We start from the raw sequence: 25,564 nt of genomic DNA, 5'->3' as shown, positions 1-25,564 counted from the left end.
GCCCCATCCTGTTGAAACCACGTCCTGGCATTAAAGCCTGAAAAGTTTTGCAATTCTGGTATGAAAAACTCTTCGATCATAGCCACATATCGCTCCGACGTAACAGTAACCGCGCGCCCTCTGCCATCCTCAAAGAAGTAAGGCCCTAGGATACCATGGGCTGACATAGCGGCCCAAACAGTCACTTTCGGACTATGTAAGGGCTTCTGATGCTTAAGTTTTGGATTGATGGGGCTCCAATAGCGGCAATTTTGTTTACTAACATGCCCGTTAAGATGGAAATGAGCCTCATCAGAGAACATTATGTTATTGAAGGAAGTAAACCGATTCAACATTTCATTCGCATAATTTTGTCTTTGAATACCGTCAGTTTCCTTTAATTCTTGAACCAACTGAATTTTGTAAGGGTGCATATGTAAATCTTTCTTCAAAATCCGTTGTAACGATGTCCTGGATACGTTTAATGCCCTGGCGCGCTTACGAGTTGACTGTGTCGGATTTTCGCGAATAGACTGTGTCACTGTGTCTATGTTTTGTTCCGTACGTGACGTCCTTGGGCGACCCAACCGCGGTTTATCTAACGTCGAACTTAGCAACCCAGTTCTTAATCGTTTGAAGAGTTGGAGTGTCGTCAAAGTTGTGTAAACCTTTGTGTTCTCGAAATTTACGCCGCGCAACGGTTGCCGAATTGTCGTTTTTATAAAAACTCGCGCACACAAAACGCACGGTCCGCTCCGGTAAAACGCTCCATCGCGACTAAATTCCCAGAAACCGAAGTTACTCCCCCCGCTTCCCCTGCACCGCTCACGCGCGCCCTGTTCGTTTTATTCAAATTTTACTTTTCAAAGGACTTATGGGCCACCCTGTATATGGGCTCCGGTTACCACTTAACACCAGGTGGGCTAGTTGCTCGTCTACCCATATCTATCTGCAAAACAAAAGCTCTATGCATTACTGATATCCATGTGTGACGGTGACTGCTTATCATTATGTAGGCCGAATGAATCTATATATACAACGGAAAAAAAACCAACAACATTTTTGCGACTGGGTTTCTTTGTTTTTTTGTAACGAAAAAACCTTTTACTTACGCAAGTCTGTCTCGTTTATTTCATTATTCGTAAAGATCAGGGATACCTTAATTCATACAAGGATTAACGAAAAGTATTTGCATTTTAGCACTTATTTTGAATGTACGAAGACGCGAGACCTGGCGAACTCCGCTTTTTCCCGGGCGCATTTAAAACGTAAACCGCAGAATGTTTGTGCCCTTCATCTAAAATTTAAATCTGCCCTATCCCCCTTCGGTGGCTAATTGCCGCAACACCGTTATTCTTCGAAACCTGAGTCTTACCTAAATTTATTAAGAAAACGTGTCCTTTAGAAAGTAAACAATAATTGAACGTACCTAAAACATTAATAAAAAATTCTGCTCACATTCTATTTGTTCTATTGCATATCGATTTTTTTGGTTTTCCAAAGCGTATCGATTGCAATCAGTTTTTCATTTTTAAAAGACAGTTACCGCTTAGCAAATTTATGTCAGTCAATATGTATTATAAAACCATTGAAAAAATATATATACACTAAATAATTAAAAAAACTTTCCAATATTTTTTATGACGTCATCCCACATAATTTACGCTGAACGTAGACATACAAATAAACCGATAAAAACATGTACTTAGCTACCGAAATGTTTTATTAAACATATCAGAGTCAAATTTCTCCTTAAAAATAAAAGTAATCAAAATATTTTGTGATTCCCGAGGCTTTATTTCCTTGGTGCTAATAACATTAAATGTAAGTAAAGTTCACCGATTCCTTATGAAATAAATGTAGACCTCACTTGCAGGAACAATAAATAAATATGTTGTTTTCTTTTTTTTTTGTGAACACGTACCACGTATGACAACCGTAATTGGTAATTTGAAAGCATTTTATTATTTAATTTGTTTTTAAATTTTTATGAAAACCATCTTGATCTTCCAAGAACCGATCATTTTCAAAGCAAGGCACGTTCCTGTGGAAATATATGGAAATTAGAGAGGTTCTCGCCCACATTGGAGCCTTCGGTAATTCCGTGATTTATTAGTTCAGGTACCTGCCGATCCGATGCTTGTTTGATTAGATTGTGATTAAAGTGAGAACTATGGAACGACCTATATTTCAGTATATCTTGTTTCAGATACAACCATGAAGAAAAGTTTAGTTTTAGTAACTATAAACTAAGTTTGAAACAAGCTACGTTGAAAACATCCAGTTTTCACTGTCATTATTATTATATTACTATGTAATGTTAAAACAAACTCATCGATTAATAATATATACAATACAATTATAAATAATACTTTTTTGTTTGTTTGAAGGATTACTTGTGGCCCTGAGGCCTTTCCAGTTTCACCAGGACAGGTGGGCGAGCAAAGGCTCAGCCAGGAGGGATGGGGTAACAACTACCCGAGCGCCTCCAAAGGAGACCTAAAAACTCAAGAGTAGCTGCTTCGCGAATTAATCTATTACCGGATCGGAATCGCGATCCGCTGAGAAGATCCGGCGGGAAACTCAGCGGGCTGATTGATGTATGGGTTAGGTTGCACGTCGAACTCTTTTTGTCGAATTCGACGAGTACGGTTAAATAATACTTATAATACATACAAAACTATCCGTACTCGAACAACCCCAATGGAGTCAAGCGCTGTGACTAAGCTGTATGCGCTGCTGAATGTGGCGTATACAACTTGAGATTTAGATAGGAAAAAATCACTGATAGTCAAAGAATATCCGTTTATTATATACTTCGCTAACAAGTAACTAATTCTATCTATGTATGATGAGTGAGTACCGCTGTATATGAGTGCTGAACGTGTTCTGGCGCTTTATACTACGGTTTGAGTAAAGCGATGTAAAAGTGCTGATGTGAATGCGCGCGTGCCCTGTACGATACATGACTCGTACATATGACGTAATTGAAAGGAATTTTAAGGAAATATTTGCCTAACCCTTTCTCATAAATCACCCCCGTGATGAATGAATAACATATCCTAATAAAAAGACCACCCGCAAATTATTATAAATTTTCATAATTGCTGTGAATACTCACGCATATACGGATAACCATAGTAGTAGTAGCAGTTCAAAAAAAGTCATGCGCTAATCCGGAAAGGAGACAGTTCGTATACAATACAACAGAAACTTCGGTCTCATACGACGACATGAGTGGCGGTAATAATGTCTATAGCCTCATGTAGAAGTTACAAGATCAGGTAAGCCGTGAGATTATCGACCAACATGATACAAAATACACAGATACTATAAAACGTCAATAATACGCCAAAAGCATTGAGGTGAAAATCGTAAAATATATTGTGTAATAATATATTTTGATCATCCAAAGTAGGAGGACCGCATTATGTGGAAGGCATTGGGGAAGGCCTATGTCCAGCAGTGGGCAGATAAAGGCTGATGATGATGATGATGATCCAAAGTAGGGTCCAATACAAAATTCCGAAAGATAAAATTAGGACAATCAAATTGATAAAATAAATGAAAATACTTATTACTGGAACAAACTAAATATATTATTATGGCAGTTATAATATCAGTTTAGTGATGGTTTCCGTTCTCGTTTATCGTGAAGTATAATTTGATGACAAAAGAAGACTATTATATTCTCACATAACCACTCTCAATATTATTCTCAAATTTGCGGATTAACACCTGATGTGCGTGATCTCACCTTTCCATGCTCATGAAGGTCGTAGTTTTCTCAATATCACCTACTTACCTGCTTGGCAAAAACGTCATAACTAGGTCCCGAACAAGACTGGAGCTTGCCCAAGGGAAATCTGATACGTTCTAGGCACTCGGAATTAGTTTTATCACAAGAAATGGTTTCTCGGTCCATTTGCTCCTAGTAATTACATGAGAACTCATTATCTCCAAGACTAATATTTTTTCACAGGATATAACTAGCTTAGAACATGTTACTGGATTAAATCTAGCAGCTCAGTAAAATTTTGTCCCTGGAATAAGATATTTACAAAATATTCGATCCAAAGGAAATTGACAAAATTGACAATTCAAATATTTATTTAAGATCTAAAGATTAATTTTGTCGCATCGGTTTTCACAATTATTACATGATATTCATAAATAATTTAACCTGCTTGAGTTTCTTGAAATAGTCTCATAACATTTCGGTATAAGCGCTCATCTTAACATACAGAAAAAATACAGTTATCTCGTCGAACCAAAAAAGGAGCTTTTACAACTACTTGGCCCATTGCAAAGCATAGCTAGCAAACACCAGATGAATTAATATTAAAATTAAGATATTACTTTAATATACACAACCCGGTTATAGTAATTTTAATGAATCTTTATTTCCTATTTTACGGAATCAACTTCTTTAAAGAACGTTTTAACATAACAACTCAAATAAATTAGCTAAGTCTTGCCGGAAGGCTGGCATTGACCACATTGTGTCAGAAAACCGTATATTAAGGTAATAAATTCATAACAATATTTTCTGTTTCAATAAAGACTACCACCAATAAACTTTTAGCAGAAAAATGGCACATATAAGCTTGCTTCACAGAGATAACACCACCAACAATACTACCTTACCTAAACACCATGTATCAGTTGCATGACCTAATGGTTATTTGCGCACATATTTTGTGTGAAGTAGTCGTGGCTTAAAGGATAAGACGCCCGGTGCATTTGTGTTGATCGATGCACCAGTGTTCGAATCTCAGGCGGGTACCAATTTTTCTAATGAAATACGTACTCATCAAATGTTCACGATTGACTTCCACAGTGAAGGAATAACATCGTGTAATAAAAATCAAACCCGCAAAATTATAAGTTGCGTAATTACGGGTGGTAGGACCTCTTGTGAGTCCGCACGGGTAGGTACCACCACCCTGTCTATTTCTGCCGTGAAGCAGTAATGCGTTTCGGTTTAAAGGGTGAGGCAGCCGTTGTAACTATACTGAGACCTTAGAACTGATATCTCAAGGTGGGTGGCGCATTTACGTTGTAGATGTCTATGGGCTCCAGTAACCACTTAACACCAGGTGGGCTGTGAGCTCATCCACCCATCTAAGCAATAAAAAAAAACTATATCCCGGAAACTACTGAAAAATATAGATCCCTGTCTAATGTTCGCTTTTGTAATAGCTGTGGGAACTAACGAACAAGTACACAATATACGTGCGTACTACTGGTCGAAATTCGACTATAATTAATTGAAATTATAAGTTTGTACACTATTATGATTCTATTATCAAAGACTATTATACTTCTATAATCACAGATTTCGCCAAGACTACACTTTAGGCAAATATTATTATAATAAAGGCAAACAATAAATATTTAATATATTCTCAATTTGACCACAGACTATAAGCATTAAGAAAAGTTTGATAATAAACAAATAGTATGCATGCATGTAGTAGTGTGTGTGTGTCAAATACACGCAAGTGTTTAATTTTTTTTTATTGATTTAATGCATTTTTTATGCATAATTTAAGAAAACACTAACATTCTACACTCCTTCTCTATATTCTCCTATTTTTAAATTTGATACTCCTCCGTCCGCGCAATTTTCGTAAAAAGGGATACAAAGTTTTTTCTTCGTGTATTAATATATAGATTATGTAAATAACTTTAATAGTAGTGAATTTACTCGTAGAGCAGTGGGGCATGTTGCGAGAAAACAGAAGTCGTTACGACCAGTCTTATAAAGCTCACCTCACATTATAAGAGTTCGATTAGAATACTGTAATTGAAATCTTTCTGTGTGAGCTCCACTATTGCTGGCCATCACTGACAAAAATATAAATCCTGTCATTTTCAACCTGAATTTGTAATAAATTTTGAACGAAACAACTAACAAAAAACGAATAATCGAATCAATTAAAAAGTCAACCACATGCCTTTTTTCTATTCTCTAATTTCCGAAGTCGACTACCTCTTAGTTCTCGATTTTATTAATCACCACAATTCTCGTTTGCCGAACGTCTTACTTTCATTACATGTCTACAACGCTCTATAAGTATAGATTAAATATTACACAACATGCGATAACAAGAGACACAAACATCTAAGGCTTGTTCGACCCTTATATTTAACGAGCTGATAAATGTTGAAGCAGATATCTATCGGTATCACGATTGCCACCACATCGCGTGTTACGTTCAAAAGTTTCTTCCTTTATTCTCGTTCCCTGGATTACAACAATTCTGTTTATTGTTCTCGAGCCTGTCACACATACTATGCACACGTTATGTCAAGATATTTTTTTGGGATTTTATTTAACTCGTTCTGTTTTATTTTATACATATATGCTTTATCGTTAATAAAATAATACGGATGATGTCAAAGATGATGATGGCTTCAACAGAAGATGTATGTATTTGACATGTCCAAGGATGAGCTTAATCCAAGCAAGAGATTCCTTCAAGTAAGGTTCTACGAGAAAAATGTAACGAATAAGTACATGGGGAGGGAAAGGGGCCAACGTAAAAATAAATGATTCACAGCCACCTAGTATTAAGTGTATAGAGGCACACATAAACAATTCAATTTGAATACAGGCATCCAACTAAAACGCATTCAATAGGGGCGTTGATATTAAAATAATTTTAATCAAAGTCCATAATTTAAAATAGCGCGTATATCCGATTTTTTTAAATGTGTTAGATGGTTGCTTCTATTATACTTAATTCATCACATCTCTTGGCTGCGTCACTTTAAATCTAATTTCAACACTGTTTTTACAATATTTATTTTGAATGCACAAATCGCTTTGTAAGATTTGATTTCTTTTTTGTTGCTACTCATATTGTACGTCAAGTATAACCAAGTATGAGCTTAGATGGGATTAAACTCGTCTTCGAGTCACGCGCTATGTAATTCCCATGAATCATGAACATTCCTTGAAATAACTGTTTTCTTAATATCATAATAATTCCGTTACAAGCCTTTTTACTCTATTATTATTCTCAAATATTATCTACAATAATTATACAAATTATTTGAGGGTGACTTTGAAAAATTTCATGCATACTATTAAATAAGTACATATTTATATCTACAGTGTCAACTGAATGGATTTATTTATACTACCTTTTTGATCTATTAGTCATCTTTATTATACCTCATCTTCAGTCTCATGTAAAAATGTTTCTATCTACTATTAATTTTCTAAAAAGCTGTTAACAGGTTTTTACCCAATTTTTGCGCAACGCACAATGTTCTTTTAAATGTATTGTTTTTACATTTAAAGATATTGACAAATTAATAATTACATGTGCATTTACAATATTTAGGTGTAAATAAGCTTTCTCTAAATACCATACTTTCTGTATAATAGTGTATTATGGTCGTAAAATGATGGTTTCATTTGTTACCGTAAGCCGCAGTGAATGATGCATTACGGAATTTGAACATCAAGTTTCATTACTATTGGTCGCTTGGTTTTTATCCCCGTCGTCGGTAGAATGGAACATCAAAAGTAGCGGTTGCACAGTGACGAACTCAGACTACAGAATGGTGGTACACTATTGTCCAGTGGAATGATGAATTAGTCCGAATTGGTTCGTCGATACTTGATATTTTAAAAACATCTCAGTGATTCTTGATTGGCTTCTCTGATAGTTGACTTAAACTAAATTGAAGTTGATGTAAAATCACGTTTGTAGCATCGTGAAATTCGACAACGATCTACGCTATAGTTCGCTCGTTACTAATCCAGTGACATCCTTTTTTAGCGTTCGTCAACTTAGAACTAGCATCAATTATTATCTGAACATACTTTTTTGCAAAATATAGTTGAGTGGAGTCTGGGTGGCCATGATGGACGGATCCACTAAACTCGAGAATAAGATATAACAAGATTTAAAAGCAGCACACAGGTTCAGTATCAACATTTTAATACGGTTTGTTAGTAACCAGCCTCAAATTTTCCTAATTCAAATATTTGAACCATACTTATTTTAGAAATTTATAGAGACTTCCATTTCTAAACGTAACCATTACATAACATAACCATAAACCGCTGAATTACATTAAGGTTCCTTTTTTTAATTAAGGAATTTAAAACTTTTCCACGAAATTAATTCTTAAAGTATACTAAATATGTACATTTAATTGAACAAAATCAGATATGAGAGCTAAAAATTTTCCCTGATTGCGTCCCTGGAGACCTGTACTGCAGTACCGTAAGAACACGATCGAAAATTCGTCACGATCGATTCGTTTTAAGGGACTCAGTAGAAAAAAAAAAACCACTGTTATTATTTCAACGCGTATACTAGATTAGCCACAAAATTAAACGTTGAATTGTGTTTCGAAAATGTAGCTGTAACACATTTTTTTAATAAAGATCTTGGTACCGTAAAGAGCAATCCCCTGTCAACTTTGAAATTTGGTAGTCAATAATATCCCATTCTAGATTAAGTTTAATTTGTGTGTTTTATATACAACAATCTATTGGTATATTTTCATATATATTTATATATATATATATATTTATGTGCGTAATTATGAGCGTTATGGATTTTCTCTATTCGGTTTTCATCTGTTTTCATGTAATCTTTGACGTTTCAATAATATCGACTCATCCGCAGAATATAGTCCTATCTGTAGGATTGATAGTTTTCAGTAGAGGTTATAGAAGTTGTTGACTTGTGTAACTTTTAAACGGTGCGACTTGATGTTTAAATTTTTTGGTATGTTGTTACTACGTCTCAGCTTTGTTAAATACTGTGTAGTTTATAACTGTTATTATTTTATTTCTGGAGATAGTGAGTTCTATATTAACATAAGACGTTTTATGGCAAAACAGCGAGGGTCCTTAGTGAACGTTACACGTTGTTTTATGGACACGTAAATTAAATGACGTTCTATATTAACATGAGTCGGTTTTCTTTGGAATTACTAACTACTAATGAGTCCTACGTAAATAACAACCTTGAAATATTTAAACATAACGTTCCTCATATAATCACTGCCCTCCTATATAACTAAATAAAAAAGATAGTAATTATTTAAAAACGTTTATTAAGTGAAAAAATCTCAAAACTGGTATAAAGAATCATCATAAACAGCAATCATAACACTAAAAATTACAAAAAAACTTACAGATTCATGTATCAATTAGAACATTGCAGGACGCAGACACGGACGAAGATAATAAAACTTATTTTTTTTTATAATAACAATATTAAAATCAGCAGTCTCAAAGTTTTTTTTTATTGCTTATATGGGTGGACGAGCTCACAGCCCACCCGGTGTTAAGTGATTACTGGAGCCCATAGACATCTACAACGTAAATGCGCCACCCACCTTGAGATATAAGTTCTAAGGTCTCAAGTATAGTTACAACTGCTGCCCCACCCTTCAAACCGAAACGCATTACTGCTTCACGGTAGAAATAGGTAGGGTGGTGGTACCTACCCGTGCGGACTCACAAGAGGTCCTACCACCAGTAATCTATCTACTCACTAATCGTAGAACTAATCTACTAATCACTAATCTATAATAATCAGCCTTCATAATTAATCAATCAGTCTTACATAGTAACCTAGACTTATAACAGGTGCACATACTTAATAGCAATGAAATGGCATGTAGACAAACATTAAATATTATAAATAACATTGCTTCGCTAAATTAGTAGGAAGAATTCAGCTCTAAAAAGAGGAAGCAGACACTAAATAAAATTATTCCGATAGATTATCATCCGATTCTTCAGAAGCAGTAACAGTTATGTGATGTGGCAAAGAGTTAAAGTATGGAGTTCCTCTAAGGGAATAAGTTCTGAGCGGCACATATCCATTAAATCTTTATACTTCGCAGCAGGAATCATAATAGGTCCAGAATATGCAGCTTTTAGTTCAGCTTGTACCGAGTTCCTCGTATTACTACGAATTACTAAAATATTATAATCAGGTTGAGTTAGATCATATTTAAAAAACAAATTTGTTGGGATGTTATTCCAGTTAATCTTCTTGCCCTTAATGTCTTTGATCCAAACCTTAATATTAACAAGACTTTTAAAGTCGAATACGTCATCCTGGGTTACGTTTCGAACAACATAGGGTTCTCCTTCATTCTTGGCCCATCTTACTAATAAACGCCATTAATGAGGGGTATATATAGTTTTGGTTTGAGAAGCTCTCTTGATGACAGAGTGGATACTATCCCCCTCATTTTGGGTATGCCCTTTCTGTAAAAACCGGTGTGTAATGTATATGTTGAACTTTTTGGGGCATAAATGTATAATGAATATACAAAGCGATTACAATTTTGGCCAGCACAATTGTCTGACCAAAAGCGGAACTCCTTGGTCCCTTGTTCAACATTAGTCTGTATTAAATTTAAGAGGCAACTGCTTACCTCGTTTGCTCCACGTTTTTCCACAGATTCATCCCACAAATAGCAAATGGTCTTCTTTTTACCCATATCAAAAACCGTAAAGTTAAAAGAAGATAGCTTTCCGTTATAGTAAAATATATTTATATTGCTTAGAGGACACTGTAAAACTTTTCAAAATCAAACAGCAGTAACCATGTTTCCGTTTGACTCCTCAGCATCGTTTTTTATCTAGGCTTTTTAAATGTCTTGCCTTCTTATTTGTCTAGTGTTATTGAAAAGCTTCTTTGTCTTGGTCAGTTGGATTTTTATTCAATCGAAAAACGTGACATTCCTCGCACTAATCCTTTTTGGGAGTATGAAAACCTAGATTGAAGTTTGAGTTGACAATGTCACGATACTGGCGTTCTTTTATGGCTTTAGTGTTGTATTTTTCAGGGTCATGATACATGATTAGGGCAGAATACGGTGTTGCAGATCGAATGGTTATTAGTAGGAGATTGCATGAGTGCTGGTACTGACAGTTCCAAATTGAACGGAGTACATCTGTGGTGATCTTCTAAATCTTCAAGCTGTATATGTGGTAAATTTTCGTAACTTAAACGCACTCTCAAAGAAAATATACTAGGTTGGTTGCTGTAAGCATCCAAGGCAGATACATCAGGCACGAGATTAGGTACTGAGCTGTCGCAGGTAATTTCCTTGGTCCCACTATCTTCATGTAGCATTTTTCCAATACATCAGCTAGTACCTGACTGATGTCTACTGGTCCAGGAGGCAAAGGTGACGTTTGTATGTCTTACAGGTATCATCATCATTTACAACTTAAAATTTAAAAAAACTCATATTTTTATGACAATTTATAAAATACTATTTATATTTATGTGTTTTGCAAAACAATTTAATTATACAGAAATAATTTAACAAAATTTAATTAAAAAATCGTTATATTTAACAACTTTTTTACACGATTAACGTCCTAACTGATTTCATTATACCAGTAACAACGTCTCATCTTACTAACGAACCAACAAATCGCGTCACAGAGTTCGTTAAAAAATGTCCCATATTCACATAGACCGCTTAGAGGTTCAATAGTGTTCGTAAAATATCGTCCTAATATTTCATAACGCTTTTATTTTTAACAGTTAATTATTATAGAAAGATTGATTACTCCTGTGAATATGCATTACGCCAATTGTGTTTTTGCATTAAAAATGCGTTTCATTACCTATTCGTCAAAAAACGTCTTATAAAAACATCGATCGACTACAAGCACTTATTGAAACAAAAAAGCAATATAGATAATATTTTTTAATTTAGAACTTAATAGCGTGTGAATTATGAAATAATAAAACTGAAAAGTTGGCAACTTAATATTATTTATATGTTTCTCCATATAAACAGCGGCTACATTAGAAAATGATGAACTAAGGTCAGGGTCTTCTGTATCAGCCTTAAGCATATTCAACATTTTCCGTGATCGTGATGTGTAAAAATATTTTTTATCGAGCAAAATACGTGTTACATTATTAATTTAAAATCAAACAGTAAAAACCTAAGCGCTTGACACAAAGACGCCCTCTCTCCAACAAGTCCAACGAACAGCGGCCGGACTGACGAACGAACAGTGCGGCCGCTCCGTGCGGGCCGGCGCTTGATCACTCCGTACGTTTTTATGCGGAGCTAACGACAGATAGAACGTTATTCAATTATATATTTCCGAAACTAAATGAGATACAAAAATTCCAAAAACACACGTCCGTAGAGTTCGTATCCCTTATTTCGCCTAGCTATATAACTCGTTTTTGCTCTATGATCACATCGGACTTTGTTCTGCGGATGAGTCGATATGTCATACGTACTCGTAGTACGAAAATTAATATACATCTTGATTTTGGACCATTATTATCACGGAATAGATAAATAAGGTTGGAAAGGCCTTTGCTCTAATTTTGTATTAGAACCAGTGTCGCCGCTTCATCCCCACTATTTTAATTTCTACACATACACATACTGTGATTACAAGTATTTCGCACACAACAAAAACACCCACACATAAATCTCAGGACAGATATTCGTTCGCAAATTAGCACAAAACACCCGTAGGCATACACACTCACACATGCAAAAAGGCAATAAAAATGTTCATACACGCTAGTGCTTGATAAAATCGATATTCTTTATCGATAAATTATCTGATGAATGAATGGAGAAAATGAAACATGAAATAAATATTGAAAAAGAAAACTATTTTACTTTTATTAATTACAAATAGTCACTGTTCCTGGAATAAAACGTATTTGTTAAGCAGTTGGCGCTTACTATTAATTGCGAATGAATTTAAGTGTATTCTGATTTTTTTATGGTAAAATCATTTTCAGTAAAATGTTTAGAGCAAATAGTACTCGTCTTTGTCTCCAGTTTCCTCTACCTGTCACGTCAATCCATTGTTCCCTGGCGTTAGGTTCTTTAGGAAACCTAAAATTTTTAATTTACTGCATAAGTCAAATAGCATTTTACTTAGATTTTAATACGTCTTAGACAATATAGTAAATACCCGTAAATGAGAGATCTACATGTCCCTTTATATTATACCTTCACATTAATTCAATGATAATAATTCAATAATAATAATACATATTTATTTTACTCAAAATACGTCTCACTAAGTATCACGTATCATTAATTAAATATAAAATAATGCAAAAATTATCCATGTCAAATGTAAATATAGTCGAGAATTCTGTCGATGATTTTATTTCACCACATGGTCACCTCACTATTAGTCACTATCGACAAAATGCACCACGGCCAATCAGGGCAAAGGCCGAAATTTCAAAGATTGAAGTGTAGAGAACGCAATGCATGTAGTACATTGGAAGCTGACTTGGTCATTGCGTTCATTTGGCGAGTACACATCGCGCAATGTATGCTATTTATAACTTGCTGCAATAATATTGTTAATGTTTGGAATTTCATAATGCTCAGTATATTTTTATGTTTTAGACAAATAATATTGTAATTAAATGGTAATTTCGACTTACCGATCGAAAGATATACCTCCTCGCTCTATACTTGAGGTCTGATTTTTTGTTTTACTAGTTATAATTGCACAACACGGCACTATAAAGCGGAGATCTGGTCGCCCAAGTAGTCCGAAGCGCACTAAACGCGGTGAATGAAAGAATCGGTCGAGTTATGTTTGTATAATCATAACTGTGGCACGCTTGCCCCGCCTACATTACCATTCCAACCTTATTTATCTATTCCGTGATTATTATAGACTTGAGCAACACAACAATATTATTTAGAGTACAAAGAGAAGTTGTTTTTGTTTTGTTCTTTTAGGGCTCAGTAGCTATATTGAAGAAAAAGGGGTATTCATTTGATTCAGTCCGTCTGTCAGTCTATTTGTACATCTGAGACATTTTACTTGGCGATATTGGGTACGGCTTATACAATAATAACCATTATTTCACGGGCCCTTACCATTTTTATGAGTTCCCGATGTTTCGGCGTTGTCGTAAGTTCCTCTCCTGGCTGAGCCCTTGTTCGCCCACCTGGTAAAACTGAAAAGACCTCAGGGCTACTAGAAATCTTTTCTTCACAAAAAAAAAACTCCCGTAAGCGCCCTTATCATGGTTAACTGAAAGCACACAAATTTGTTTAGTCTAGACAGAGGTAGACAAACCCCAGTTTTACCTATGTCTAGTGCCGAAATATCGGCAACTTTTTTTTGCTTTTATTTATTGGATATTATTGTATAGGTGGACGAGCTCACAGCCCACCTGGTGTTAAGTAGTTACCGGAGCCCATAGATATCTACAGCGTAAATTCCGTCACCCACCTTGAGATATGAGTTCTAAGGTCTCAGTATAGTTTAACTAATTCAGCAACTAATTACATGTGAAAATCATTGTATGAACCCGTCAAACAATATTGTTTATAATAATTAGAGCTGCTTTAACAGTATAATCTCAGGTTTTAAATTGTCCAATGTTTGAAATATTTTACAGTTCTCGTGGTCACAGACGGAAGTCACGAAATCTTAAAACTATTTCGATGATTTGTCTATTAGGTGAACTCAATGAACCTCTTTCAATGTTTTCAATATTTATAAACTTGTAGAATATCAGTAAAACTGTATTTAAAAATATATAAAACTAGCGACCCACCCTCGCTTCGCTTCGGAAACATTAAAACACATAAGAAACCAAAAAAAAAAAAAAATATATTAAAAAAAGTAGCCTATGTTCATCAGGGACAATGTCGGCTTCTAATGGAAAAAGATTTTTTCAAATCGGTCCAGTAGTTTCGGAGCCTATTCGAAACAAACAAACAAACAAATCTTTCCTCTTTATAATATTAGTATAGATAAATAATTTATACCCAAAGCATACTTGGAGCCGTTTTTAGAGCAAAATAGCTTTAAAAACGACTGAGAATTTTGTGTGTTATTCATTTAAACCAAATCAAAAGTAAATTAACCCCGACGACATAAGAAAGTTTAACATGCACGTTTTTAGCTGGGTTGAATTTGTTTGTAGCTTGATGACATTAATAATTCATTGCTCGAATTCGGCACAACACATGAGAGTAAATAACGATTATGTAAACATCATTATGAATGTTAATTAACGTATAACGTGTGAAGGGAGACTAGTGAGAATGATTGATCATGACTACAAATAACATACTCATTATATTATTGTTTATCAAAATAACCTGAATGATTTTCGAAGCGATCATTGCATTTGTAGCGAATTTATTACCTTTTTGGTATATTCGTCAAAAAGAAGATCTTCCAACGGGCGGGCGATATTCCTTGGTAGACCGACGGTCCGAATGTTGTTTTTTTTGTCCTACCTAAGCTGATAGCTTTGAGAGACTATTTCAGCGTAACCTTAACTAGTCGGTGAGCTCACGGGGCTCAAACCTGACAACGTTGCTATAACGAACCCTAGCAAGAGCCGTACTTCGCAGAATCTACCACCGGATCGGAAACGCGACCCACACCCGCGAGAAGATCCGGCGAGAAACTCAGTGGGCTGTGTCTGTGGGTTAATTCGCTCGTCGAGCCCTTCGCCGCAAGCGACGAGTTCGACGAGAACGGTGACCGGTGCTTGTGGTACCTAAAAGCACCCTTAATGGATCGGGAGGATCCGTAATCACGTGTTGGGAATGTTGTTGTCTAGAACTTATACATAGTCAGGTCATAAATTCTGTCACATGTTTAATGTAAAATAATTGAAACAAGTTTATTCATTATGTAACCATTAATATACCAAAATGAACTTAACAAAACATAGATTGTTATGACACTGAAGTATATTCAAAATAACCTCCGTGATTTTGAATACAGGCCTTCAATCTGCGCGGCCAGTCGTCTATCGCAGCACGAACGAGGTCCATGTCAATATCGGCGGCTGCCTTAATCAAGGATGTCTTGAGTGACTCCAAATTGGGATGAGGCTTTGAGCACGCCTTTTCCTCCAAGTGTTGCCATATCTTGTAATCTAACGGATTCAAATCTGGACTAGAGGAGGGCCAGTCTTCGTGCCGGATGAAGTCGATTTCACGCGCCGCCAGCCAGTCTTGTGTGCTCTTCGCTCTTTGAGCTGGCGCCGAATCTTGTTGGAATACCCAGTGCCTGTTATTGAACATGGTATGAGAAACAGGTTCCACAAGGTTCGTCAGGACTGTATTTTGATACACAACTGCATTCGTTTTTACACCTTTCTCACAAAAATGTACCTCTGTTAAGCCCCAATAAGAAACTCCCAACCATACCATGAGCGAGGATGGAAAATGACCTCGTTGGACACGCGGAATAAGGTTGCTCGCTTCTTCACTACTGTGTGCGTACACCTTATCATTTTGTTTGTTGTAGCTCTTTTCTACGGTAAAAATTTTTTCATCCGAAAAAAGAATTTCCCGATATTTTTTTCCTGCGTACCGCTTCAACAAAGCGCGGCATCTCGTCAGTCTCAGGTCCATTAGACGAGCATTCAAACGATGTCCTGTTTTTCTTCGATATGCCCGAAGCCCTAAGTCTTCATTTAACACCCTTTTCACCGTGGTTCTGCTTAACCCCATCTGAAGGGCCAACAGTTTCTGCTTACGTTTGGGATTTCTTTGAATTCGCGCCTTCACAGCTTTTATCACTGCTGGAGTCCTAACAGACCGAGGGCGACCACTTCTTGACCTGTCATCTACACTAGAGTCTTCATTGTATCGTTTGATGGTACGATAAACGAATCTTTTGGTTGTATTCAAATTTTACAGTATGTTAAAAATTTGAATTGGCGCGTAACCGCAACGATGCAACGCAATAACTGCCACACGGTCTTCTTTAAGCGTCCACTCCATATTTAAAAATGAGTGAAATTCTAAATGTATACTATTTTTATTTTCATGAACAACTCGAAATTCGAATTCAATAAACTTTTTTGTGGCCAGCATTCTAAAAGAAAAGTTTTTACTGTGTGACAATACTTATGACCTGACTAGGTATATATGGAAGCTTATCTTGAAAATGTCGTAAGCGAGATTCAGGCATTTGTCAATTATGTTGCGTTGTATGATGACTACTCGCCACAACATATTATATATGTCGTAGAGAATTACTTATGTAGTAATTAGACACTCAACGTAAGTGTAAGCGCCAGGATAGAAGGATATCGATGCCTTAGAAAAAAACCATTGTAATTATTAAAACTTTATTTTCATGGTTATTAAAACGACGGAATGTAGTTTAGCCTAGAATTAAAAAAAAAACTAGGTAAGCACCCTGATGCCAGTGTATAACTATAAATTTATCTGAATTATGTTGTACTAATTATTATAATGAGCTTACGCAAAACAGTCTCATTACAACGTCTTACCACAAAAATCGCTAAAGTGTATTGTTGATGTGGATAGGGGCAATCTTGGTAAATTACTTCCAGATTCATTCAAGCCTTCGGATAGAGTATTACGCACCCCCGTAACTAGTAATTTATGTGAAACGAGGTACTTCGCCCGTGTTCTTAGTCGCCTAACGTGGCTATTACCGGCCGGGAGAACGAAATTGTTTTTTTCGTAAAGGCTTCCTTGCGAATAAACTTCGATTAAGATAAGTTTACGTAGTTAATGGACTTTATTAATTGAAATGGCATGTCTAGGTAGGAACGTACCATAAACTGCTAAAGTAGTTAAAATAGTGAACTTTACGGGCACGATTTGGAATATAAATAAATATTGGTTGTAGTTTAATGGTATGGACATGTGATGAGACGAAATGAAAATGAGATTGGTAAGAGAGTGTTAACTATGAATGTGGAAGGATATAGAGGAAGAGGTAGACCTAAGAAGAAATAGATAGATTGCGTAAAAGACGAAATGTGTAAGAGGGGAGTGAGCGAAGAAATTGTATATGATAGAGGAGTAGGGAAGGATAAAACATGTTGCGTCGATCCTAGGTGACTGGGTGAAGGGCAGGATAATGATGATTGACTGTAGTTTTATTACTTTAAAGTCTTCATGTTTTGATGGATGCATGTGTAATTGGCGCGATAGTACTATCTTCCCACCCCTGCGGACACACAACATCATGCCTGACCAATGAAATGTTGTTAGTGTTTAATTAATGTATATGCGACAAACTACACATTTTTCTTACATAGTGATTCTTATTTTTAAATTTTCTTATATCTTTTTGTAAATTGAAATAAATTTGTATTAAAAAACAAAAACTTTATCCTTAGTTAATTTTCCTAATATTACCAAAGTCCGAGTGTAGCTGTTTTTTGCATTTACCGGCACTATGCCTTCCGTTGAGAAATAGTATTTTTTTTAGTCAGGAGGAAATCGTCAGACTTCCGCCCTCCACTGGGGATAGTAGGCGGGGCATGTCGGGGTCGAACTGACTAAAACCTCCCGAAAAAGAGTACTAGTGGCATTTAAAACTACTACTGGTAAATCTATATATTAATACGTGAAGCAAAAACTATGTATCCCTTTATATGAAAATTGCGCGGACGGAGGAGTATGAAATTTCCCACACTTATAGAGAATATAGAGAAGGAGTGCAGAATGCTAATATTTAAAAAAAATTATGACTTAAAAATACATTAAACTTATAATTTCAATTAATTATAGTGGAATTTCGACTACTGCGGGACCGCTAGTAGGTATTCAATAATTTGACAGAATAAAACTTCTACATTGTAATACTGACATACGTCACTAGAAAACCGTTGTAAAATTTTGAAACAAAACTCCGAAATTTTATGCACCCGAATTACTATTTGGCAACGACTAATAAATACCGCCTGTCATTAAAAATTGCTAAAACACGTGCCGAATTATTTTAGGGTCGAAACTTACAAGCAAAACGTATGAATATAAATGTCTTCTTAATTCGCTAACACGCAAGATGATGAATGCAATGTTTACGTAAAACTTAATATTGCTGCTTTTACAATTGATTTTAATTGTTTTATACGTTTACGAAATGATACATGTATGCGCATATCTCTATTAGACGTTTTCTATAACCTTGTTTTTTCTTCACGATAATTGATGGTAGTGGTTTCGTTTGAAATGTGCTGTAGTTTTAAATGCTATTGAAACTGGAGTATCACGGTATAAAAATTAAAGTATTACGCTCAGGAAGTATAATAGAGAAACGTGATATATTTTTTTACATCTACAACGTAAATGCTGCCACCCACCTTGAGATATGAGTTCTAAGGTCTCAGTATAGTTACATCGGCTGCCCCACCCTTCAAACCGAAACGCATTACTGCTTCACGGCAAAAATAAGCAGGCTGGTAGTACCTATCCGTGCAGACTCACAAGATATCCTACCGCCAGTAATTATGCAAAATATAATTTTGCGGGTTTGATTTTTTAATCCATATTCCTTCACCGTGAAAGTTACCTGCCTGCAAGACTCGAACAGTGGTGCATCGCAAGTTACGAATGCGCCGGACGTCTTTTAATTTTTTGGCCACGACGACTTCAAGGATTAAAACAATTATCGAAATTCTCCACTGAGACTATCACCAAATATATAAGAAAAAAATATATGTAGTGGACCATTTCCACGACATTGCGTTTTTTTTTATTGCCCTTGTAGGCCGATAGGCCGTAGTGTCTGAAGCGGGCCATATCTCGGCACACTTCTAATTTTAAAAATTACGGACTTGTAGATAGCCATAATATTTGCAGCGCTTTTCTCGAGTCATAGATACGATTAAAACTTAAATTTCGGATTAAACTCCCTCTCTCTCACTCTAAAATTTGTTGAGACATGTGTGAGCATAATAAGAAGCAACGAAAATACCAAAAAATCACTGAACCATATCTACACAAAACATTACGAAACAAGTTTCGCCTAATGGTAATAATACATAAAATGATACTTGCAAAAAGATTTAGTTTTCTTTCATTTTGATACAGATTCTTCATAGAATTTATTTGGAAGGTATGTGGGAAAATGTCCTTAGAGAGTCAAATCTAATTTTTCCACATACAGACATATAAAGGTAGCATGATAAGAGTAATGTAGATAGAAGACTGAAGTCTCTATCTACTTAGAACACGCGAACCACTCACTCGAATTGCTATAGAAACATCCATCATGTCAAAAGGCACTCTCTCACTAAGCTTTACTGTCAGTAAATAATGAACCAAAATATCTGTATAAACATCTATCTGCACGTGTTGTTATAAATATTCCAAAGAGTGTGTTTGTGAATTGAAAATATAATATCCATATGAATACTACAAAAAGCTTATTTGATGCAAACAATTATTTTTACTTGACTTATTTGTCTATTTGTTTGTTCTTTCGAGCATAAGGCAAATATTATCGTACTGTGTTTAACATAGTTTTTTTATTGAAAAAATTGGTAAATATTGTTCTCTGCATTAGATAAAGTGAAGTAATTATATTTGACTTTCAAATTATATATCGAACGAAACTGTAGTAAGTACACACAATAATAATTAAATTTCTTTATATTAACAGATTTTGTTGGAAAAAAGATATTTTTTATATATTTACGATGTTAAATTAATGATGACTCTTCGAAGTAATTCATTTAGTATTAATTTATTTAGTATTTAGTAATAACTACTAAGAAAAAACAGCATATAAACTCAAATAAAAAAATTAAAGTTACAACGTCAATTAATTCACAACAAAACATACATTTCATCTAATAAAACATTTAGGCACTCAAGTAGTGTTGTAACAGGCTAAAACAAATATTTATTTCGTAAACTTCGCCAATTTAAAACAATAGTACATTAAAATTCAGATACAACGCCTAACTCATTAAAATTTTCAACACCGTTATTCTTGTACAATCAACCTGATTTTTATGAGCCACTAGCTAGAGTATTTGCCTGGACAAAATGTCTACTGATATCCGAATACACTGAAGTTAATGTTGTTGAAAATGTTTAATCTCAACCACAATGTTATTTTATTGCCTTCGTAGTCATCGTTGCTCATGGACCTTAGCAATATCAGAGGCATAGCCAAGCTGTTGATCTCTGCTGAGGACCCTCCTTAAGCCTTGTTCAAAGAAGAATATGTCACAGCACTCCAGAAACACCGTGCAAGGAGGTAATTCTAAAGCGCACTATAGAAGTTACGCTGTGGTTCCAGATATTATGCATTAACTTTGCTACGGTACCTGGTGGAGTAATGATAATAAGGAGATGAAGACGCATTATCAAAATACGGTACCAAGCCATCTGTGAGAACAAGATTGAGGATAATCCGAAAGGGTATCTTCTGTAAAAAGCCAAATGGAAATATCCGGTAGTATAGTACCTATATAGTACTTTGTAAAGTAAAACTTTGTAAAGTACAAGTCTTCTTATCCAGGCTTGGAGTAGGGATTCGGTCTATTCAGAACTCCCAACGTTTTAGAAGCTAACTTAGGTTTATCTTCCAAATGACTTCTATACTGAACACAGCTTGAAATACTAAACCCAACGATCCCAATAACAGGAAGGTCGCAGTAACAATCCTTGGAACTAAGGCGATACAACACAGAGGCTCTTTCTTAAGTTTGCAAGCGATAATATTTTTTTCAGTTAAGCCCATATGAGCTCAAGACTGACTATTTGCGATCTTTAACTTTTGAATAATTTGACATATTTACCAATAGCTTACCTTAAAAATATGGTATGTAAAATTTTTTATAATTTTCAACAGTAACTTTTGTTAAAGTTTTTATATTATGGCACTACCACGATATTTTTGTTTTATTTACTAACTATAGGCCCGCTTGGTGTTAAGTGACTACAGAAACTCATGGACAACTCGTGAATGAAACCAGTCCTAATTAAGTACATATTTATTATCCTACCCTGTACTTAGATTCGTTATGTAAGAATATATTTTATGTAAGAAGTTTGTAATACGTACATAATAATTGAACAATTGTTGAGAACATCTCAAATGATCATCACCAACACTTATCATAGGAGGCTTCTTGTAAAATAATTACGAAAGATGAAGAATACACATGAATTTTAGAACTCTTTCTCACGATGAAGTTCAAACACGTAATCAGAATTATCTTGTCAAATCATGGCCTATTATTAATTTCAAAATATTAAAATATACAATATATTATTATGTAGAGCTCGAGGGACTTTTTCGAAAGCTTTTTCGTGTGTAATTTCGGAAAAGCTTTAAATTATTTAATTACGTAGCGAATTTGATAACGATACATTTCTTGGCAAAGTGTATTAAAAAAACATACCTAATAGCAGTAGGGCGTGATGTGGTGCCGTTACGCCGTATAAGTTTTCAAGGTGGGTGGCGCATTTACGCTGTAGATGTCAATGGGCTCCAGTAACCACTTAACATCAAGTGGGCTGTGAGCTCGTCCACCCATCTAAAAAAAACTACCATTTTTAATACGCTTTTATTAGTTTCGGACGTATGTATGTTAGTATGTAACGGAATCTTTGAACATGATTTTGACCCACTTCAAAACGTCGGATTAACTCGAAATTTGGTATACTTATTAGGGACCGATGACAAATTAATATTAAAAAAAATTGAAAAAATTGAAATTCAACTAAAAAATTAAAAATAAATAATAGTTTAAAAAACTAACCAAATACGCTTTTATAGAAAATCCAACTAAAAAATAGAAAATTAATTTTAATAAATTTGAATTAAAAAATTTGTAAGAAAAAATCATTATTGTAAAAAAAGCGTGGGGTCCATGGTATCAGTAGTTAAATATTTTATGAACAGATATGAGTAGAAGGGTTATTTGAATAATATCCTGAAAAGCAAAGATTTTCTATAAGAGCATATTTTGTTAGTTTTTTAAAACTATTATTTATTATCTCTAAAGACAGGCGGTGGAATTCACGTTGCGATCTCCATGGTCTCTAGTGACCAATAGGTATCCGCTCTTGCAATAATTAAGACTCAAAACTGATATCTCAAGCTGCGCGCCGACATCTACATCGTACTGCACTGTATTGCAGTAATCTAGATCTACCGCATACTTGTCATTTATAGGAATAAAAAATGAACACGCGATAACATTTTACGAAACATTATATAATTAAGTTCACTCGGAGATCGCGCGTGCTCTCCACCAGAGCAGCTCGAATTCTATACGAGCTACTAACCTCATGTTCACTTGTGTAATCAACGTTCAAACGATACGGATCGCTCACTTCTAACTTATTTCATTGTAGGTCGTTTCCTGGGTCGTTTTGATATGAAATATGTGACTGCGCTTACTGAAACAGATTGAAGCTTTAAATCTGATTAAACTATTCCAATTTGACAAACTAGCTGGATACTAGATAGGAAATTCCAAAACTAGCTCGGAAAATTTAAAAGAACAATGTTGCCACGTACCCTCCGGCTAAGGAATGAGCCCCCTCCACGGTGTTTCCTGAGCGCTATGACATGTCCTTCTTTAAAAGAGGCTTGTGGAGAGTATTAAGCTTTAGGCAGCAGCTTGGCTCTGCCCCTGGCATTGCTGAAGTCCATGGGCGACGGTAACCACTCACCATTAGATGGGCCGTATGCTCGTCTGCCTACAAGGGTAATAAAAAAAATATATAATAAAAGATTATAAAAATAAATTTAAGAACATAAATGCCTTTACTAGCATATATTCTACTAGAAACTACACTAAGAAACCCAGCAGCCAGTATGAAAATTTGCAAAACAAACGTAGCTAGCTAGGCTAAATGCAAAAGTCGTGTTTTCCAGTACGAGTATAGCGAAAACGTATAAAATGACAGACTGACTGTGAAAACAGACGGCGCAGACATAGATAATTCATAGAATACACGAATATAGTCACGGGCATAGACGCTATACTCCAAATAAAATGTCACATTACATTTTTTTTAATAAATTTTTTGTGCCAGTTGTTCTTGCGTGAGTTAATCAGTTGATTACCTTTCTGGCTATCAATCAAAAGAAATCGTTGTGCGAAACATCCTTATTCTATAATATTTTCTCAAAAAAACTCTCTCCGTCTTCGCTTAAAAATCTGTTTAATTTTCTAATTGGGATAAATAAGTTGCTAATTATAATAAAAATTTTTGCTTATTGGTTATGTAACGTCTTCATTGCGGTAAAACAGCATTTGAACCTTTAAAACACAATTATTATAGTCAGATTATGACGTCAGATGCGTTATTACAGTCGCGGGTGAGCTTTAGCCTAATCCAGTAAATCTTTCAGTCCGACTTATTCGTGACTTTCCTTCCACACCTTGCTAACACAAACTGAATTGTATATGTATACATATATTAATAAAAAAATCTTATTAAAATTGGTGGAAACTTTCTAATGAGAATATATCTTGAGTGCATGAGAGTTAGACCGAGTTAAAAGCCTACAGAATTTTCTGTCACCCTACTTTTGGATTCGGAGGGACCGCACGAATATCGACACGTTTACGTGGGAGAAACTCGAAATGAAATCAATTTCCCGGCAGCAAATGCGAAATTTGGGACCTGCACTGTAACAAGAACTTTCTCTGTGACGAATCGTGTACAATTGTCGTAACTAATCATTAATGTGCGCGGACAATGCATGTGGAGACAATACTGTCTGTTACTAACCAAACGAAACTCTGTGTAACTCCTATCTGGGTCGCTAAGCTGATAACTTCAAACACACGTTTATAGGAAAGTTTCGCTTTTCCCATCTATACATACGCCTCCTCCTCCTTGCGTCGATAATCCTCAGTGCTGAGGGTCGTGGCCTCCTCTAATAACTTTCTCCTGCATTATTTGCGCCATTCCTGCCTGTCCTCGGCTTTGTGGATAGCAACGTGGACTGAGGTATTGAGAGTGGAGCGCATTTGGTCCGACCAGCGCATTGGATTTCTGCCTGTGTGCCTTCTCCCATACATACACAGAAGCCTCTTAAATAATCGATAACTTTGATTATCGAATTAAAATCCAAGCTTACGTACAAAAGTTCGTAATCGCGTTGTTTTATTATTGTTGGGCTGTACATGTTTTTACGGAATATTTTATCAAATAAATTAGATTACCGTTCATCTTATTTAGGTAGTAATCGTCAGCCGCTCCATTAATCAAAGCTTAGGTCATGAGCAACGGTTTGAAGAAAACAGCAAAAAATACCGACCAAAATGCGAAGGAATAAAATACATGGTTAATGTTTCAGGCAATTGGCTTGGAATAAACTCCCAGGAATACGATTGTAACAAATAAGAACAATTCTTTCATTGAAATATTTTTAATAGTTATTACGGTTGTATTGTGGTAGACATACTGACAAGGATACAACCTACAACGTAGTACTTCGGCGTCGTGTCTAACGACTTACAGGTATTAATTACCTTTACTTTGCGCTTAGTCTTTTTTATTTTTTATTTTTATTGCTTAGATGAGTGGACGAGCTCACAGCCCACCTAGTGTTAAGTGGTTACTGGAGCCCATGGACATCCACAACGTAAATGCGCCAGCCCCCTTGAGATATAAGTTCTAAGGTCTCAGTATAGTTACAGTTACAACGGCTGCCCCACCCTTCAAGCCGAAACGCATTACTGCTTCACGGCAGAAATAGGCAGGGTGGTGGCACCCACCCGCGCGGACTCACAAGAGGTCCTACCACCAGTAATTACGCAAATTATAATTTTGCGGGTTTCATTTTTATTAC

The 25,564-nt window shown here is 35.5% G+C and overlaps 2 long non-coding RNA genes across 3 annotated transcripts; one reads left to right on the top strand and one right to left on the bottom strand.

The window, feature by feature from the left end:
• Positions 1 to 1,540: 1,540 nt before the first annotated feature.
• On the top strand, positions 1,541 to 2,294 carry LOC134201177 (uncharacterized). Its single transcript, XR_009976386.1, has 3 exons — positions 1,541 to 1,803; positions 1,994 to 2,100; positions 2,174 to 2,294. It is a non-coding gene; the product is annotated as an uncharacterized LOC134201177 (long non-coding RNA).
• Positions 2,295 to 20,463: 18,169 nt separating this feature from the next.
• Positions 20,464 to 23,755, bottom strand: LOC134201171 (uncharacterized). 2 transcript variants are annotated; one of them, XR_009976380.1, is made up of 3 exons: positions 23,674 to 23,755; positions 23,041 to 23,154; positions 20,464 to 21,071 (listed from the first exon to the last, which is right to left on the bottom strand). It is a non-coding gene; the product is annotated as an uncharacterized LOC134201171 (long non-coding RNA). The 2 variants fall into 2 exon arrangements; XR_009976379.1 differs by lacking the exon at positions 23,674 to 23,755 and adding an exon at positions 23,276 to 23,581.
• Between the last annotated feature and the right edge of the window lie 1,809 nt (positions 23,756 to 25,564).

This window comes from Bombyx mori, chromosome 23, assembly GCF_030269925.1.
Source record: "Bombyx mori chromosome 23, ASM3026992v2".
Classification (NCBI taxonomy): Eukaryota; Metazoa; Arthropoda; class Insecta; order Lepidoptera; family Bombycidae; genus Bombyx; species Bombyx mori.
This window is presented reverse-complemented; position numbering and strand designations above follow the sequence as displayed.